At 38.1% G+C, this 19,413-nt stretch overlaps 1 pseudogene; it reads right to left on the reverse strand.

Moving 5' to 3' along the window:
- Positions 1 to 688: 688 nt before the first annotated feature.
- Positions 689 to 1,255, reverse strand: LOC149258465 (cyclin-dependent kinase B2-2 pseudogene; annotated as a pseudogene).
- Positions 1,256 to 19,413: the final 18,158 nt, after the last annotated feature.

The raw sequence follows: 19,413 nt of genomic DNA on the forward strand, positions 1-19,413 counted from the left end.
ATTGATCATATCAATGACAACCTAGATTAACAATCTCCCCCTTTGTCATTGATGGCAATATTCTTCTTCTCTCCCCCTTTGACATCAATGGCAAAGGAGTGCACAAGGACTCCCCCTGTCGAACTGCTTCTGTTCTTTATGAATAGTATATTTTTATGGGTATGTTACTCCCCCTGTCGTGGTGCTCTTCTTTTTACTCAAGATAGAAGGATTTCTGCCTCATCATCAACTAGCACATTATCCCCTCTTCATGTCTTAGAACTTATTCATAATGCTTTCAACAATGCTTAAAGATGCTCCATTTCAATGCTTCCAAATAGGCTCCAAATAGCCATACACCAAATGTTCAAGTCCAAGTTTTTATGCTTCTGCAATCTGAATTTTGTTGTCTTCACAGTTAGAATTAAGGAGTCTTTATAGTCTGAATCAGGAGAAGATGCCACTGAAATTGTCATTCTCGCTATCTTTCTTCAAATCAGGATTCCTTCAAAGCATCAAACCATATTTTCTTTCACATGTTCATGTAGTTTCAAGCCAGTACTGCGACATCCACATTGTATACTTAGTATTCATTACCTTCGAGCAGTGGAAACCCACTCAAACTATATTTTTGCATCTACCCGTTCACAAACTGTCCTATGAAAAATTTAAATGTTGGAGAGGGACACGTTCTCAAAGTACTGTGTAGCTATGCTCTACTCAACTCAAAGAAATAAGGATGCAACAGAGCACGCTTGGCAGAGATTCTCTTCGAAGAGTCACATACCAACAATTTCCATAACAAATCGAAAGCATCATCATCTAAATCCGGGACTTTGGTTCTAAGATCAGAGGGCTCCCATTGAGGATAAGGATGCCAATAATTGAGTTGTGAAAATCCTGGCCAAACTTCTTCTCCTGGAGTTCCGAGCAAGCTGAAGATCGCTTGAAGAATCTCAAAATCATTCCATCCCACAAAGAGAGGCTCCCTTCTATACAATTCAGCGAAAATGCAACTGACATTCCACATGTCAACAGAAAGACAGTAGGTATCCTGATCCAAGAGTAGTCCGGGAGAAACGTACCAGTGCACCCGTACCCTCTTCGTATAAGCCTTGCCAGATAAATCGGTAGCTCTTCCCAAACAAAACCTTGCGCTTTTCAGTGACACAAATTTCCCGTCCTCCACTTCTATCCATATTGCTTTAAGATTCAGGCTTTTGTGCATGACATCATGGCCATGGATAGAAGCAACACATTTCACAAGCTCGCACATATTTTTTTTGATAACCAGGGGTGGTATTGTGAGCGACCGTGTCCGATATCTGTTGATAAATAAAAAACGATTTGACTTCATATCATCAAATACTATATGAAGGCGAAATTGGCCGTGTCAACTCTTTCGGCGTTCCACATCTCGCAACTTGACGATGTTGTAGGCGCTGTCAGAAATCATTCGTAAAATTGATATCTCTCCGATGGAAGTGGGGCGAATTCCTTACGTAAAATGTGTGTAAGCGACCTTGAGAGTCACCTCCTCCCCTATTTCTAGCATTATGCCCTTATAAATCCTTCCTTCCAGATCTTCCTCTAATAATTGACACCTCATATACTTCGAAATCGTATCAGATTCATGTTACTGCTACAAAATTGAAAACTATAAGCTGATTTTCCCTTCAAACAAAGCCTCTATTACTGTCCTTGATTTACTTGTTCTCACATTATATCCGTGAGTCGAGACATTCAACTTCTGTAATACCAACAACATAGTTATTAGCCCTATTTCTCTAACATTGGATGGCCTTCTCTACTACTCCAATTTCTGATTAGTGATCAAGTGGAAAACATCTTCAACAATAGTCCAAAGAATGGTTACAAGATCATGTTCTTCAATGTAGTGCTCTTGAGAAATGATCTTTATCAAAGGATGATTGTTAATATAGCTCAACAAAGATTTCATAAGGATCCCTTCATGAATAGTTTCTGCAATAATGATCAAGAATCACAAGCTCCCCCTAACTGTATGCATGGTCTCTTTTTGGAAAAATCCCATTATCAAACACTTGAAATATCAAGAATATCTTCATCAAGTCAACAATGTGTTGTTGGCTGGAGGGTTCAGGAGATTTTCAGATTGTATTTGCTTTCTTCTCCATACTTGTGTAACTTTCTTTTCTGGCATGGTTCTAGCTTGAGAAGGTGCCCAAATCAAGTTACAATTACGTGCCATATGACCAATGTTATGACACTTGAAGCATTCTATGTTGTTCATGAATAAGAATTCATGACTTCTTCTTGTGAAATTGCTTCTTGGAGATTGACGAGGATCATTATAAGCCCTACAATCTTTTGCCATGTGTCCAAAGTTTGTACAAGAATAACAATAACCAAAAAATAAACTTTGGTACCTGGGAGATGGAGATTTCCTTGATGTAATTCTGAAGCCTTTTTGCCTTGAGATCCTTTGATGATAATTATTGCTTCTCGCATCCTTGACAACATTTGCATTTCTTCTTGGAACAAGACTTTCTTCATTATTGCCTTGACTCTTATCTTTACCTTTGCTGAAACTGGGAGCATCAACATTTCTTTCTGACTTCCTCATATCCTTGTTGTTTGAAGCATTATCATTCTTGCTTGAGGATTCACTTGCATACCCGAGACCTGATTTATCAAATGGACATCTTTGATGGTTGAGCATGTCATCCAAGGCTTGAGAGCTCTTCAAGGTTTTGTCCATCCCTTCAACCTTTTTCCTGAGGGAGACAATCTCTTCTTCCAATCTTTCGCAATCATTATTCTTCTTAGCAAGTTGTTTCTCAATCTCTTCCTTAATACGTATTGCTTCATTTGCTTCTAATTTAAGGGAGATGATATCTGACTTCATTTTCCTTTGCTAGACTGCTCTCCATTTCTTCCTTGATCCTTGTAGCTTTACATGTTTCGGCCTTGAGAAGGTTGATGTTAGATTTTAATTTGAAGATTTCTCCATCCTTTGCTTTTAGTTGACATATCATGGTGTTTCTCTCCTTTTCTGCTTCATCAACCTGTCCTTCTATGATTTCCAATGCTTCCATTGTCTTCGCAGCTCCTTGTGCTAACTTTCTTGCTCCTTGTAGTTGAGATTTGAGAGAGGATACCTCTACCTTGTATTGACCAATCTCTTCTTAAAGTTTGTTCAAGCTCTTGTGCCTTTGTTCAAGTTGACTTGACAAGGTATATTCCCGTTTCTTTGCTTTATCAAATTGATTTGTCATGGATATGACTTCTATTTTAGTGGTAGAGGGAGACACATCTTTAGGAGGATTGGAGACTTTCTTCCTTGGCTTCGCCACTTGTGTTCTAATGATCAACCTTTAAGCTGTTAGGCTTTGAGTGAAGTTATTGGCTCTGATACCAATTGTTGGAAATACTGAGAGGGTGGGCGGGGTGAATTAGTGTTCCTTTTCAATTGTTATTTTTACCAGTTAAATCATTTATATTTAGAACACAAAATGAACAATAGGAATAAATGCTTTTATTAATATAATCTTTACAATAAATCAGATACAATATATATAAGGCTCCAACATGTTGCCAAGCACCAACTTGGACTTTTTGTGAGGCTCCAACCTCCAGGGCACCAACCCTGTCTTGTCAAGGCACCAACCTTGGATTTAGGAGCACCAACTCCAAGGACACCAATCCTTCCAATTCTGAGGCACCAACCCCAAGGGCTCCAACCCTCTGCTATATATTGTCTAGATATGTTTGGTAGTAATTCTCTGCTCCCAAAATCTTCTTCACTGAATTCTGTCAATCTACAGCTTCACTGTAGTCTCCATGCTACATCATCAATGACAACCTATCTTCATATGAAGGAGTCTTCACAACTCTTCATATTTCCCACACAGAGTCTGCAAAGTTACCTCATGATGATTTCAAATAGCCATCATGATCTCCAATAATGTCTCCAAGATCTGCTGATACTTATCAACAAGATATCTGCGCTAGGCCTCAATGTCTTTTCAAAACAACTCTGTTTCGACCCTCTAATCTTACTATCATAGTAACTGCTTCGGGAGTGAGGCTTCAAGAGAAACTGCTTCATTGATGACTTCTTCAGAGGAGTGACTGTCGCAGTTTCATATTGTGTGTTCAATTAAAAAAAACAACCCTGCCCTGTTCATACTTAGATAATATTCTTATATCCGTAGAGCGTCCTTTTGAACTGTTATCAGAAATCACTTCAAAACACAAGTCAAAGCTTTTCAATAAATAACCCAGTCAATAGAATGTTTGACGTTCAGTTTCCTTCTTCTTCCGCTGGACCCTTCGACTTCCTTCTTCACTCGCGCTTTGGCTTCCTTTCTTCTTCCGCTGGACCCTTCGGCTTCCTTCTTCGATCACTTGATCTTCAGCTTCCTCTGTGCTCACTCGACCTTTCAGCTTCCTTCTTCGCTTGCTTGATCTTCGGCTTCCTCTACGCTCGCTTGACCTTCAACTTCCTTTGTCTCTTCGAGTTCACCAATACTCAAAAGACACGTTCATTTGGAAGAGAGGCCGGATTACAATAGATGTTGCATATCAAAATTATATCAGAGAGGCCCTTTTTTAATATTCATACAACAGACTCATTATTTACGCAGGATTTCATAGGAGAGACCGTACCCAATGAGGTCCCACATCCACGTCATCAATCGCAATTGCAACTCTTAACATCACCGATGTAACATGGCTGATATTCATACTGCTGATGAAATGGACGTGATATAATATTAAACAGTTGTCAATAGATCGTCGGGTCCATAGCTCCATCAGAATCGACGGTCTGTTGGGTGCACAAGACTTATCGTAATCGCAGTTTACCATCATTACATTTCTTCAAGACTTGTGATATGCGACAGATGCTATATTTATTTAGGACGTATTATAATGGTGCAGCGGGTCCACAATGTTATCGCAATCGACAGTTTGTGGGACTTCGACAGGCACATGGATTAAAACCGACCTTAACCCCTGCAATTGACCGTGATATAAGGGTTGACTATGAGATCGACGGCTAGGATTGAGTGCAAGACTTCAGCCACGATCAAGGAAGTTTGTACTTTCCTACCCACACTTTTCCGATAGCTGTTGCTCCTGTGACTTCTCTTCACTCTTTTGCTCTTCCGATAGTTTTCTTCTTTACTCCTCTATTATCGTTGTTCAATTGCTCCCGTTCAATTGCTGATCAATTGACCTCCTACGTGATTTGCTGTTCAATTGATGTTCAATTGCTATTCAATTGACCTCCTACATCATTTGCTGTTCAATTGCTATTCAATCAACCTCATGCGTCATTTGTTGTTCAATTGACCTCCTGCGTCATTTGCTGTTCAATTGACCTCTTGCTGTTCAATCCACTTGGGTCCTCCATCTCATCATATCATCATATATCAAACTTTCATCACTATGAGCATTATGATCAATGGGCATCAATGGGAAATCATGTATCAAAGAATTTTCCATCACAAACACTGCTATATTGATATCAATGACAACCTAGATTAACAAGAAGAAGAATATTGATATCAATGATTTCTGATAACAGTCTGCAGTGAAAGTAGAGATGTAACTTCTCCTCAGGGGTTGAGTTCCACTTCATCCCGATGAAGTCATAATGGGAACAAATACCATCCAACAGATAAGTAGAAATGTAGAACTCTGGTGCTTGTTTGGCTTGTAATGCTATCTTGTCTTGCTGTATGTGGAGCTACAGTTTGTGGGAGATGATATTAGCCTAGTTGAAAACCTTACCTCTAGAGACAACCATATTGAGCAAGTAAATCCAATTCTCCTCAAAGTATTTTGCATTCTTCCGTCCATGTAGTTTGCAACACATTGCCATGAAATACTGGTAAATGTTTCTCAAATATTTGGTCTGGTAAAATGCACTTGGTCTCTGGCGAAACTTTGCAAGCTCTTGGCACTAGGATTTAATAAATTCCTTAGTATTGATATTTTCCCAAGTTGCATAAAAATTTGTGTTCGCATACTGCTTGGGGGTTACCATCTTGTAATAAGAATATATGCCATGTGGATGGTAAGTAGTAATCTCATTCCTTATTTCACCTCTAAGGACCAAATTCTTGCTATCCATGTGTAACAATATCCATTCGATAGCCTCTGCACAAGGCATCACTGTGAATCTGCATGCAACTCTATGTATCTATGATCTCTCGATGTTTATGTACACTTCCTTGTCTTCCAAGTTTCCTGGGAAGTGATTTTGCATGGAATCTTCTTTGATTTCCTTCCACGAGACATTCAAATATTTATCAATGAAGCACCGTGTGTCTAAAAGGATAGGGACAATTGGCTTAGTAATTTCCACAACCTCCTCAGTACTAGCTTATGAAATCTCTTTTGAGGTAGCTTAATGGGTGTTAGAAGCCATTGTCTTAGTAGATGATGAGAGTGTGATGTATTATATATTTGTAGCACTTGGAAGTAGAAATTCACTCATGGAGAACACCAATTAGTTTGAAGGAATCCCCTAACCATCATGTGCAAACTATTCAAAAGACAGTGATTGAGGGTAGAATTGGGCAATCCGGAAGCACAAGCCTATCAAAAGCGAGATAGGGTGGCTTGAATAGCCATTAGGAGTGTGCATTGTGCCAAGGAAAAGCAAGAGGGAACATGTTAGGAAAAAAATGAACATACAAGGCCTAATTGAGTCTTCAGACTGCGCTATGTGCTCTTGGAGAGAGAGAGGGAGATTGCTTGGGCGCAGGGCGCATTTTCAATGAACAAGGAGGGGCACACTGATTCTTGAGAGTGCACAATGCACCAAGGAGTGTCAGTAAGGGTGAAAGGTGTAGTGGTAGTGGACAAGGATGACAACTGTTGCTTGAAAGTGTGTTGTGCTCTTAAAGGCATTGCTTTCTTGCTGGGCACAGTTTTGGTGGACAAATGGTCTATGCTTTCTGGAAGTGTGCTATGGCAAAAAGAAAGCTCAAAAATGTTAAGTGAATGTCAACATCAAGTCAAAAACACATTAAAAATGAAAGAGAAGGGATGCAAGTGTTTATAGGTTCCATCACAATCATGACTGAGAGGTGAAAGGTCATGGAATGTGAAGAGTCACTATAATTCCACTTGCGACAACAATATGACACTTGCAGGAGGAAGTATGGATGAAAAAGACACTTTGTATGTGAAAACAGATTGAAATGCCACTAAGGAAAACAAAAGTGCCACTAAAATGAAAATCTGAGCAAAGAAAAGCAACACGTTGCAAAACTTATCAAAAATCCAATCACTTGAGACTAAGATTGAAGAAAAAAATACTCGTGGTGAGAAAATGCACTCAACCCACAGTGAACAGTGACGATGAGAATGAATAATGAGGTGGGAAATTAATAAAATAATTCACATGAAAAACAAGTTAATACATGATCACCACTTGTAGATTGATAAGTGAGTTAGTTACCTTAAGTGGATAATGACCTTATTTTCTAGGAGTGCACTTAGCATGCAAAAAATAAGGGTGCATGCATGAGAAACAAGAGGGAACACCTTCCATTGACAAGGAATGTGCTGGAGTTGAGGACAAAGAGGGAGCAATCATTGTTAGTAAGGAGTGCACTCTCCTTGTGGGAAAGAAGTGTGCTTGACTAGGAGAAGGAAGTGCACTCTGGCTCAATAGGGCACAATTTTCTCCATCAGTGCTTATGTTGATGCTAGGTTTAGGAAGTGTGATTTCTCTAGGAGAAAAAAAATGCGCTTTCGTTCTTTTGTCTGATATGTGTGTCAAGTGAAGAAAGCTAACCACTAAGTCAAATAAATCTAGTGCTTTTCCTATATTTAGGAGGATGACACAAGCACTTCCAAATATAAGATGACGAAACTTAGAAACCCAGACCTAGGAGGCAAAGTGACACTTAGGAATGTTTCAAGGATGATCAACACTTAGAAAAACATGAAAAAATAACAAGACAACACAAGATAGCTTGAAACAAAAGTTCATGTAGGCTCCAAAATTGACTAAGGCAAAAATTTTGGAGTGTCATTGTCACAACGACAACACTTGGTGACACACTCGACGAACTCCAACTTCTCTGTTTAGGTATTACCTTTACGCACACAGTCTCAGTCCTTTAGGAAGTATTGATTCAATTGGTGGATTTCCTTGGCTTCCCCATTCAATTCGATTATAGATATAGTATCCTCTATTCCCTTACTTGGTCAAACGCATTACAAAACTTGCTACACCACAATTGGTTCGATCCAGGAGATAGTAATATAGTAGTTGCGAGTTAAAGATAATTAGAGTCTTAGTTCTCATCTCTGGTGTTTCTCCACTGCTAGTAGGCCTATTTAGTACCCTGACAGAGTGACTATAGGAACACAAGCATCGCCTCACTGCCAGTGAGCCTGTTCAGTAACTCGACAAAGTTGTTTGCTTTACCTCCCTGCGCAGGAAGCCTTTCTTTTCTCACCTTTTTTTATTTTAATAATTTCACATGTGCTTAAGAACTTATTATTTTGCTGGGGAAGAAGAGGGATCCTTTCTTATTGAGAGTAGGAGAGGTTGTTTCTTCAAAGACAATTATATATACCTCTAATATTGATTTGATCGTAGTTATTTTTCTTCTTTTCCTTTCACTATTTGGTCAGACTGGCGAGAGAACACCATTCAATTTACAAATTGATTCTAGGAATAAATATCCTATATAGATGTGGGCATTGTGGTTCTACTTATGGTTTTCCAATTGAAAAGGATTGTATTTTCAATTTAGAAATCATCAACTAGAAAGATGTAAATTCCCAAGCAAAGAAGAAAAGTAACAAGTTAGCCAAGAGTTGCATGTCACCATAATTTTCATTTCCCAAAGTTTCGCCACATCATCTCGAAGCTCACCAAAACAATGTCCATGCATGATGATTGAAAATAAAGCATGAATAAGGAAAACAAGAGAAGAAAAGCATGAGAAAAAAACAAAAAGAAAGCAATTGAATGCGACTAACTAAATTTTGTTGGAAATATGTTGTAATTGATGTCAACAGATAGTAGCAGGTGGCACAAGTGTCAAAAATATGTCTCATGGAGCATGTTCCAGGCACATGAAGAAGGGTCAAGATGTAGAATGATGTAGAGAGTTTAAAGCCATTTTTCAGGTACCTGATGAGCTCAAAGGCCACATCAGACCCACTCAACTGGAAAGTGCTTTGAAAGAGATTTCCAATGGTATATAGAAGTCTACAAATGTCTACCTAGATCGAGAGATAGAGTAAGTCAAAGATGGAGTCCCCAAAGTCAAAGATAAGCAGTGAAATCCTGGAAACCTATAAGTTTGGAACCCCGGAAGTCTCGAAATCCTGTAACATGGTGGAATTAGAATGACACAGAGTAGTAGGCCAAAAATCCTAAAACCCCAGAAACCCGGAAGCATGGAAGGTTGGAATCCGATAACTCTTTAGAAAATGAATTACCAAAATGCTCCGGGCACCAGAGAATCCAGGTTCCAGCTCAACAGAGTGGAAGTGTTAGGTGGGCCATACTCGAAAGGTGAAGAGTCCATAGAAGAGACTAGCGGGATGACATGATCCAGTGTAAACGTGGCTCTGACAACAAGGGAAAGCACATTGATTGGCGAAGTTTTAGATTTGGATGCAGTAGTTAAATGCCACACCAATTTTTTGGTGGATTTAACTTCACGCGTCCCAACGACACATCAGAGACAATTCTGATAGGATCCGCGACATGTTAGTTAAAGCACAGAGGGGTATCAAAATAGGCGGATTTACCATACCCCCAATCGACGGATCAATGATGGAGGTTCATTCCGACACCCCCCTTCTCAATACCACAAATAACTAGCAAGGGGTGGCAGAAACCACAAGTGGGTTTCTCAACGGAGCGGGTCACATCGGCATGGACAAATGTGAAGAAACAACCAATTGAGGAAGACACGAGAAAGCACATGTCACAGCGAAGGAGTAGAGGTGGGACATGCCCGAAAGCTTGGATCCCGTAACTTTTTAAGAATTCATTAGAAAAGTGTCAGGATCACGGGCTTCGGGGATTAGTGCCAAAATCCATTTCATGCATAGAACGAAGACCAAGGGCGCGAACCCATTAACATATGAAATAAGCCCCCAATAGACCTTAAACAAGCTTAGCGCCTAAACGGTCTAACCAATGGTCATGAAACCTGGTCCTATGGTAGGAAATATGACAAGTGCCAAAGAAAAAGGAGCTATGGCCAATTTTATGAATTTGGTAGCATTTTATTTATATAAAAAAAGAAAGACTCATGGAGATGTGTTTGGTAGTGCGACTATTTTTAGTGGCAGTGACATGTTGAAGTGTAAAAGGTACATGCATAGAAGGATGAGTTGGTAGGTATTTTAGTAGGATTAAGATCGATAGTGGCATGGATGGGTCAAAAACCAGTTTAGTGATAGTTTTGGTGGACTTACAATTAAGAGGCAGATCTACAATCTTGATTTTGATGAAACTACCAGTTAAGAGGAAGTTTTGGAATTTTTGGCCAAGTTTGGAGGATTGCTAAAATTAGTAAATGTCAACTAAACTTTGTTAAACAACCAGAATGATAAAATAAGTAGAAAAAAAAGTTTGACTCCGAGATTGAGCCCATAACTGCAGATCAGAGATTAATAACCTAAAGAGCATATTTAGAAGACTAAACTGAACATGAAAAAGGAAAAAATGAGAAAACCATGCAGCAAGATAACTCAAATCCAATACCAAAAATAACACCTTAGAATTATTTAAACACAAAATTTGAGCAACATAGTGTGTGTGAGAGCTATTGTTGTATCGTGATGCATGATGGTGGTATGCATAAAGGATGAAGAAAATATTTCTACTGGTCTGATTTGTTTAATAATGACATATTGCTGAAGGTGTTTGTATAGTGGTTTTTGTGAGCAGTTGCAGTGAGAAAAAATGACTTGTTTATGAGGTAAGATGTCTACTGGTTCTAGTTTGAAAATGGATGAAAGATGAATCAACAAGGCCAACAAGTGGTAGCTTACAGATCAGGGGTTGGAGATCCTTCTAGTGGGTATTCGTATATATTTGGGGGAAAGAGTCCCTTTCAGCAGAGACTAATAAATGAGCAGGGGAAAGAGTCCCTTTCAACAGAGACTAATAAATGAGCAGGCGAAAGAGTTCCTTCTAGTGAGAAATGGTAAACGAGAAAGGGTAGTAGTCCCTTTTAATGGTAGCTAATAAACGAGAAGGGATAGAAGTTCCTTTCAGTAGCATCTCATAAACCTATAAGTAGTAGCTTGTGGGGCATTGATGTAAACAAGTCGAAACTTGTAATAAAAGGTAGATTGATGTATTGTGTTTATGTTGATATTATGTTTCTCATATTGAGTTGTGTTGCTGATCCATGAACTATTGCTAAATTGATTGAAAAGTATAATTTGGGAAAAAATGTATAACTTGGTCACACTACCGATTCAACCCCCCCTCAATAGTGTCATGGTTTCTCCCGGTTTCTAACAAATGAAACCTAACCTAAGTTAAAGGCTAGAAGATCGATGTTAAGTAAAATGGAATTTCCAATGCAACCATAAAAGATGCTCTTGACCCTTAATTCGACATATATCATCAAGTGAAAGCAATAAAACATAATGTGCAGTAAGAAAGATAGACAAATAAGACATCTGCACACAAAGACAAAGGTACAAAGTGAAAGAAAAACAGTGTAAGGTACATGACCTCTCTAACTGATAGTGGTGAGATGGATGAAGATAAGAGACACCAAAACAACACCTATTTGACTCATAGCCATACAACTTTTGGTTGAATAGATGAATGTATTTGTTACAAGCCATTGAACTCATTAGGTATCACTGTTCTAACCAATCTACAATAGGGTCATAAAAACAACCAACTTGGAAACATTGCAACACACAAATTCACTATGGACATAACTACATCATGTGTAAGATCAAAATCAAACTATGAATCACATGCAAATTGGAAATTATCAGCGGTGATTCGTGGATCAGACCTGATGAAGGACGAGGGGAAAGGGGTGTCAAATCATAAATTTTGATATTCATTCAACATTCTCTTTGTTTCCAAGTTCAAAATCGAATATTCACATGTAGAAATGTATGCCAATTGGATTTTATGCATACGATCATAGATTCCATCTTGAGGGCTAAATAATTCAACATGAAGGTACCGAACATTCCTCAAGGAGTCCACATCCCATGAAATAATGTTAAGAATGGAATTTTGTGAGAAAACCTTGTTTTGACTAAGTTCACAAGTTTCATTGGGGCAGTGAGGACTTGAAAAAACATTCAGGGAAGATTGAAGTGCCCTGAATTCCCAACAAGACTAAAAAATTTCAAAATATGGAAACTCAAACTTTGAGCACATTGTCAATTCCATATCCAAACAACTTCCATTATTTGAATTAACAAAAGAGACTGAATCAAAGTTTCATGGTTCCTAGTGTTATCACAATTTAGTTTTAGGATGGATGGTTCAAAGGTAATGACTTGAAACAATTGTTTTGTTTTTCATAAAAAATTCAAGCGCGCTGACAATTAATTTGTCAACACTGGTTCAAAAAATTTAAAACGAGAGTGTTGGTAAATCAGATTGCCACCTAGCCTATCATCATTTGACAAATGGATCCGAAAAATCAGTTGGTGGCATAGCCTATTATCATCCGATAAGTGGCGTTGACAAATCAAATGTAAACACTTTGTTTTACTCTATTTTTTCCTGTAAAAGGTAGTAACTTTTGGTGCGGTTTTCGAACAGATGGAAATTAAGTTTTTAAAACCAAAAGATGTTTTTGGAGGGAACATGCTAGTTAACAAAAAACCTCCCTCAGTTTTCTAACATATATAATGGTTTGATAGATTAGAATATATATTTGAGGCCTATTTTTCCATATTTTTCAAAATTCTGTTTCCTATAAAAAGGCCAAGTCAACGGTTGAGGCCCACCTCATCAAATTCGACTTCAGGATCAAATATTATCTCCTCGATTATTTCAAGTAGAAAACTAAATATGGGTGAAGAGTTTATTTAGATCCATTTATTTTTGATCTTGATGATTATTGTAATTAAGACTTTCCACAGATTGTGGATCTAAAACCCATGTAGTGTTTAAAATAATTTGTATGAAAAAGAAGGTCCAAGGATTGGGAATTTTTGGAAAAAGAGAGACATTGTGTAGAATTTGATATTAATATATTGGCTATATGAAATATTACATGCACATTTTTTCGTAGATTCACGTGTGATTGATTTCTGGTGTGTTCTTCCTACTGTGTTTAATTTCTCATCTAGCTACACCTTTTGAACATTACTCTTTAGCATTTGGATAAAGAATAATGAATTAGAATTCTTAGTGAATGCTCAGATTTAGGTTATTCAATGCTATTTGTGTTTTCAACTTAAATTTCATTGCAAAAACCTCAATGCTCTGTTTTGAGGATTATTTTATATAAGCTTCCACCATGCCTTGATGATAAATTTGATAAGAATTCATAACCTATCTTGCCTTTGTCAAAGTTGTTTATGTACCCCATGACTAATAAATATTTTTTTTGTCAAAGAATCCATGCCCAATGGTCCTTTTTTAGTCCATTGCAAACAAATTTCATGCCAATTAAATATGGCTAATGAGCTTAATGACCTGCTGCTAAAGTGACCTTGAGTGGTAGAGTTAAGGATAGATCCCTCTCCAGATTGAAGGGCTAACTTCCAATCTCGAAGCAGTATGAAGGTTTCCTTAGTGAGTTTCCTTCCATAACCAAGGAAAAATTCCGAGTGATAACATCTTGGTACCATTGTTGGGGAACGAAGTTTATATCATCCCTGGGAAAGAACGATAAAGATCCAAATATGATCATTGATGGTGAATGAGGATAAGCGAAAATCAAGATGTGCTTCCCGTTACGACTCCATTGTCAAGATCTAGAGATAAAAGTATTCATGGTGACTCCACTATTCAAAGGATTCAGAGCTTAAAGTACCAATCTAGTTTCCTTATCAATCAAAATGACACAGTATGTGGCTGACCCTATTTCTATCGAAGATTTTAAAGAATAATGGGATATGTTTGATGGTTATCAAATTGTCGAAGCTTTCTCAAATTTATTATCTATTTGTTTAAATTCATTCAAATGTAATTTCAAGGATAAAATTCATTTCTTAGAAGCATTTGCTAAGAAACTTGAAAAATATCTCGAAGCTTTAGAGGTTCAAATAGAGTTTGAAGATTTCCAATATCAGAGTCATCCTTTTCAAAACCTTTTTTAGTCAAAACAGGAGGAGGTAGTGTTACCCTCCGTTGTCATGATTGAATAATGTTTTGTTTTTGAACATGATTTTGACAATTCACAACTGGAGCAATGGTGTGATAAAGAGAGCACATATGAACAATCCAAGCAGGATATTCTAGTCACAAAATACATTGAGATTCATCAAACAAAACATGAATTTTATGATCCCGTAGCTATCTATATGGAAGGTTTTTCAGCTTATGTTTTTAGCCATGTTTTTACTGTAAATATGTAGTCTATAATTAGTTTCCACTGTCACTATATTTTATAGTTTTGACAATGTTTAAGAAAAGTCAAGAAGTTATATTATTTGTGTAGCTACTTGACTAGTCATGTTTGCATTTTTGTATTATTTGATCCGGCATTCTTTCAGTAGGTTAGTGTAGGATGAGTGTGCAATAATGTTGTTGGCCAAGCATTTATTTTCAGCCTGTAGTTTCAGTTTGGTTTGTAGTGTGATTGTTTGCAACAATGTACAATTTTTAGTTTGAGTGTTGTTCAGTTGCTGAATAAGCTAGTTGTAAGTCAAGTGATAAAGCAGGTTATAGTCTTCGACTTGGTAGTTTTCCCATAGACTAGGTACCTGGTCTATGGGGGTTCTTTTCCGCCTCTCAATGTGACAACATCCCCGTTGGGGCTGGTTGTTATCATAGTTTAGAGGTAATGACTTGAAACAATTGTTTTAATTTTTTCATAAAAAATTCAAGCGCACTGACAATTAATTTGTCAGTGCTGGTTCGAAAATTTAAAACGAGAGCGATGGAAAATCATATTTCCACCTATCCTATCATTATTTGAAAGATGGTGTCAAAAAATTAGTTGGTAGCATATCCTATCACTGACAATTAATTTGTCAGCGTTGGTTCGAAAATCTAAAACGAGAGTGATGGAAAATCATATTTCCAGCTATCCTATCATCATTTGAAAGATGGTGTTGAAAAATTAGTTGGCAGCATATCCTATTATCGTCCGATAGGCGGCACTGACAAATCAAATGGAAACACCCTTTTTTACTCTGTTTTTTCCTGTAAAAGACATTAACTCTGGGTGTGGTTTATGAACAATTGGAAACAAATTTTTGAAGACCAAAAGAGGTTTTTTGGAGGGAATGGTCCAATTAATAAAAACCTCCCTCAATTTTCTAACAACTAATGGTTTGAGAGATTCAAATGTAGCTTTGAGGCCTATTTTTCCAGATTTTTCGAACTTCTATTTCCTATAAAAATGTCAAGTCAACAATTCATGGCCACCTCATCAAATTCGACTTGGGGATCAAATATTATCTCCTCCTTGATTATTTCAAGAAACAAACTAAAGATGGGTGAAAATATTTTCCAGATCCATTTCTTTTGGATCTTGATGATTATTGCAATTAAGACTTTCCACAGATTGTGGATCTGAAACCTATGTAGTGTTTCTATAAATTGTATGAAAAAGAAGGTCCAAGGGGTCCAAGGGTTGGGAAATTTTGGAAAAAGAGAGACTTAGTGTACACTTTGACATTAATATATTGGATTTATGCAGTGTTACATGTGCATTTTTCAGATATTCATGTGTGATTGATTTTTGGTCTATTCTTCCTATTGGGTTTAATTTCTCATTTAGCTATTCCTTTTGAACATTAATCTTTAGCATTTGGATAAAGAAAAATGAATTAGAATTCTTAATGAACGATCATATTTAGGTTATTCAATGATTATTTGTGTTTTCAACTTATATTTCATTGGATAAATATCAATGCTTTGTTTTGAGGTTTATTTTCTATAGTCTTCCTCCATGCATTGATGATAAATTATCTAAGAAGCCATAACCTATCTTTCCTTTGTTAAAGCTGTTTATGTACCTTGTGACTAGCAGATCTTTTTTTGTCAAAGACTCCATGCCCAATGGTATTTTTTCTATCCTTTCCAAACCAATTTCATACCAATTAAATCTCACCAATGAGCTTAATGATCTGCTGCTAAAGTGACCTTGAGTGGTAGAGTTAAGGATAAATCCCTCTCTAGATTGAAGGACAACTTTCAATCTCAAAGCGGTCTAAAGGTTTTGTTAGTGAGTTTCATTCCACATCTATGGAAAAATTCTGAGTGATAACACATGGAATGGCTAATTTCCATTAAACAAGTTAACAAGGTTTTGATAGAAATGCTCAATGAATAACATATCATCTTCTTGAAAACCTTCATCCCCTTGTGTTAGACTAAATGATTCACTACCCAAGTCTTGACACAAGGTATGGTGAGTGGGGATATATACACTTGAAAGAAATTCCTCAATGATTAGGTCTGACTCCAATTGAAATCTATGCAAATCTAAGTCCTCTTATGAAACCAAATATTCATCTGTGAATCCCGAGCAAACATAATCACACCATCTGATAGAAATAGGATGATCAGGATAATGTTTGTCCAGGGTGTTAGCCTCCTGTTGCAGCAGGTGTTCATATTTCATGATTGACAGATTGAAAGTGCCAAATATGTCATACTTTGCATGCTGCAATGCTCCATATTTCCAAAAAGAGGCCAAAGAGGAGGCCATGAAAGTGTGCCAGTCTAAATGCTACTGCTGCATTCCAATTTTGATGAGTTATTCCATTTTTGAAAAGTTTTTCAGTTAAGGGAAGGCCAAACAACTTAATCTTGGCCTCCCTAGGTTTCAATTTCTTGTTTTAGAATATAGAGAATGAATATCTGTCCAAACAGCTTAATCTTGGCAGATTTGTAGATAGGTAGAGAATCTTGGGCGCTCAACAGCTTAATCTGAGCCCCGACAGAAATAAGGATTGATTTAGATAGGAGGATAGCAAAAAGAAAAATTGTAAAGCTGGGTTTGCAAGTTCAAGTGCACCCAAACCAAAAAGAAGAAAAAATGTTAGGTAAGTAGGCTGGGTAGGTAGTTTTGAGGTTGCAGAATTTTGATTTGTGATCAATTTTATGTTTCAAAAGTGATATTTTACTTCAGATCACAGATGCAAGGCAGCTTTCATTTGGAGGAGCTCAAGCGAGACATGTCTAACTCCCCTTTCTTCTTTTCCCTTAAATCATTCACTAACTTCCCCTAAAGAGGTCAAGATCTTCTTGATATCTCTTAAATTCATCATTTTCCATAACATTTGCCTAAGTGAAGATCTGCTTTACTCAACGATCTTATATTTCTTCTACAAATCCTATTTCCCCTTTAAAGCCTAAAGGATTTCTATCCTTAGCACTTTTCTCGCAAATTCATATTAACTCCTAACTCTACTATCTAGCTCCCTAGATCATCCCCTTATCCCCTATTACACAAAAAACTATATAAAAACCCCAAAAATATTACATATCCCCCCTATAGCACTATAGCTATGTACATACAGTTTTGGGATATAATAGTCCACCTGGGACTATTATGAACCCATCCGTGTCATAACCCTGGGATTGGTCTAACCTCTGGTTAGGCTAATAACCTATACCCACCCCTTTATCTTCAAAACCTTATAATTCTACCTCCACAGTCATTTCCCCAATGTCTAATGTTTAATAGTTTTGGTTAAACATTAAAATTAACCGACGACCCACATTAACCAAGTTTTTTGACCCCCTCGGCGCGTTTTTATTTAAATATGTCGGGCGGGTCCCGTCCCTAACCTCCCGCTACCTCACCTACCTCGCCAGCCGTTCGATGGCCAGCGCCCCAGATCAATGGTGGGTGGTAATTCCTGCGCCCCGATCTGCCAGAGTTTAACGTCCAGGGGATGGGCGGTTTCCCTGCCGTACCCCCGCCGCGTGTCAGCCTGCCGATCTGTTCGGAGGCCCCTCCCCCAATACCGCCTGCGTGGAAAAGCGGTGCGGGAGAAAACCGGATACTGCCTTCCGCCCTCCTACGTTAGTGCCATGTCATCATGACGTCGTCATCCTGCGTCGGCCTCCTGCCACCGTGTCACCGCCACATCATCACCCCTACCATACCGCCACGTCACCCGGCCGTACTGCTGACGTCACCCTGCTGACGTCACCGCTGTATTGGGACCCACCGCTGACGTCATCATCAAAAAGGGCGCGAAGCGCTAAATCTGCAGCAACGGATGCCCGGAATGAAAAACTGAGGCAGTTTTCGATGCGCGATTAGCGCTTAGGGAAATAGGCAAAAATGGAAGCCCTCTCATGGCGCGGCTACCAGCAAGCCCGAAATTCGCAAATTCACAGGAATTTCTTCGCGCAGGATTCAGAAAAGGGGCAAAACAGTTCTTAAAGCAACAGAGGGCCGAACAACAGCCATAAAAGGTCGATGGGACAGTTTAAAGAGTATCAGCGGTGAGAAAAGGCGCACATTCAGTGCCAAAGCATATCAAGGAAGCGACAAAGAGTATCAGTTAAATGTTTTTAATGGAAATCTTCATTTCCCAAAGCAGGTGAACATTGAACGACCTCCAACAAAGTCAAAGAAAGCGGTGAAAGCCCATCAAGGCTCTCCGATCACAGTTAAAGCATTTAAAGCCACCGAACAACAATGGATCAGAGACCAATGTGCAGTTATGGCTAAATGAATAGCACAGAGCCACCAGGACAGATTTCAGCTCATTTTTGAGGCGGTTGCCCCCAGCGCATTAGATAGATATTTGTTGCATTTATTTCAATAGATGTTAGGTTAATCGCAGTTATTTCCTCAGATCTTTTATGATCTGTTTTGTAGATATTTTGCTTATAAATACCACCCTCAGTGATGTATTAAGGGTTGGTTGGTTGTATAGCTCCAAGAGAGACTCGCTCTGTATACTTGATATTTTCCTTAATCAAAGACTGCTGAAAGCTTGGAGGATGGATTGTGTGCTGTGTATTAATGTTTTGAAGAATTGAATGTGGAATTCTTGTGCTGCAACATGACTCAATAAGTGCCTCTTACCTCTGTTTTCATTGATATATGCTCATATCATACATATATCACCATCTAAGTTACAGAAAGAAAGATTAGCTTAGAATTTGCGTGACTGCACTCTATGCTCAGTTTCTGTGACTTCTATATGTTTTCTTCTGATTCAGGCATAAATATGAATTCCTCATGTCTCGTATTTGCTCTGTTTCATTCATGTTTGACAGTTATCTAGGGATTCTTTACTGCTCCTAGATAGAGCTCATTCACCTTC

Source organism: Pinus tabuliformis, chromosome 6 (genome assembly GCF_031772625.1).
Source record: "Pinus tabuliformis cultivar Carrire ecotype Pingquan chromosome 6, CPIR1, whole genome shotgun sequence".
Lineage (NCBI taxonomy): Eukaryota > Viridiplantae > Streptophyta > Pinopsida > Pinales > Pinaceae > Pinus > Pinus tabuliformis.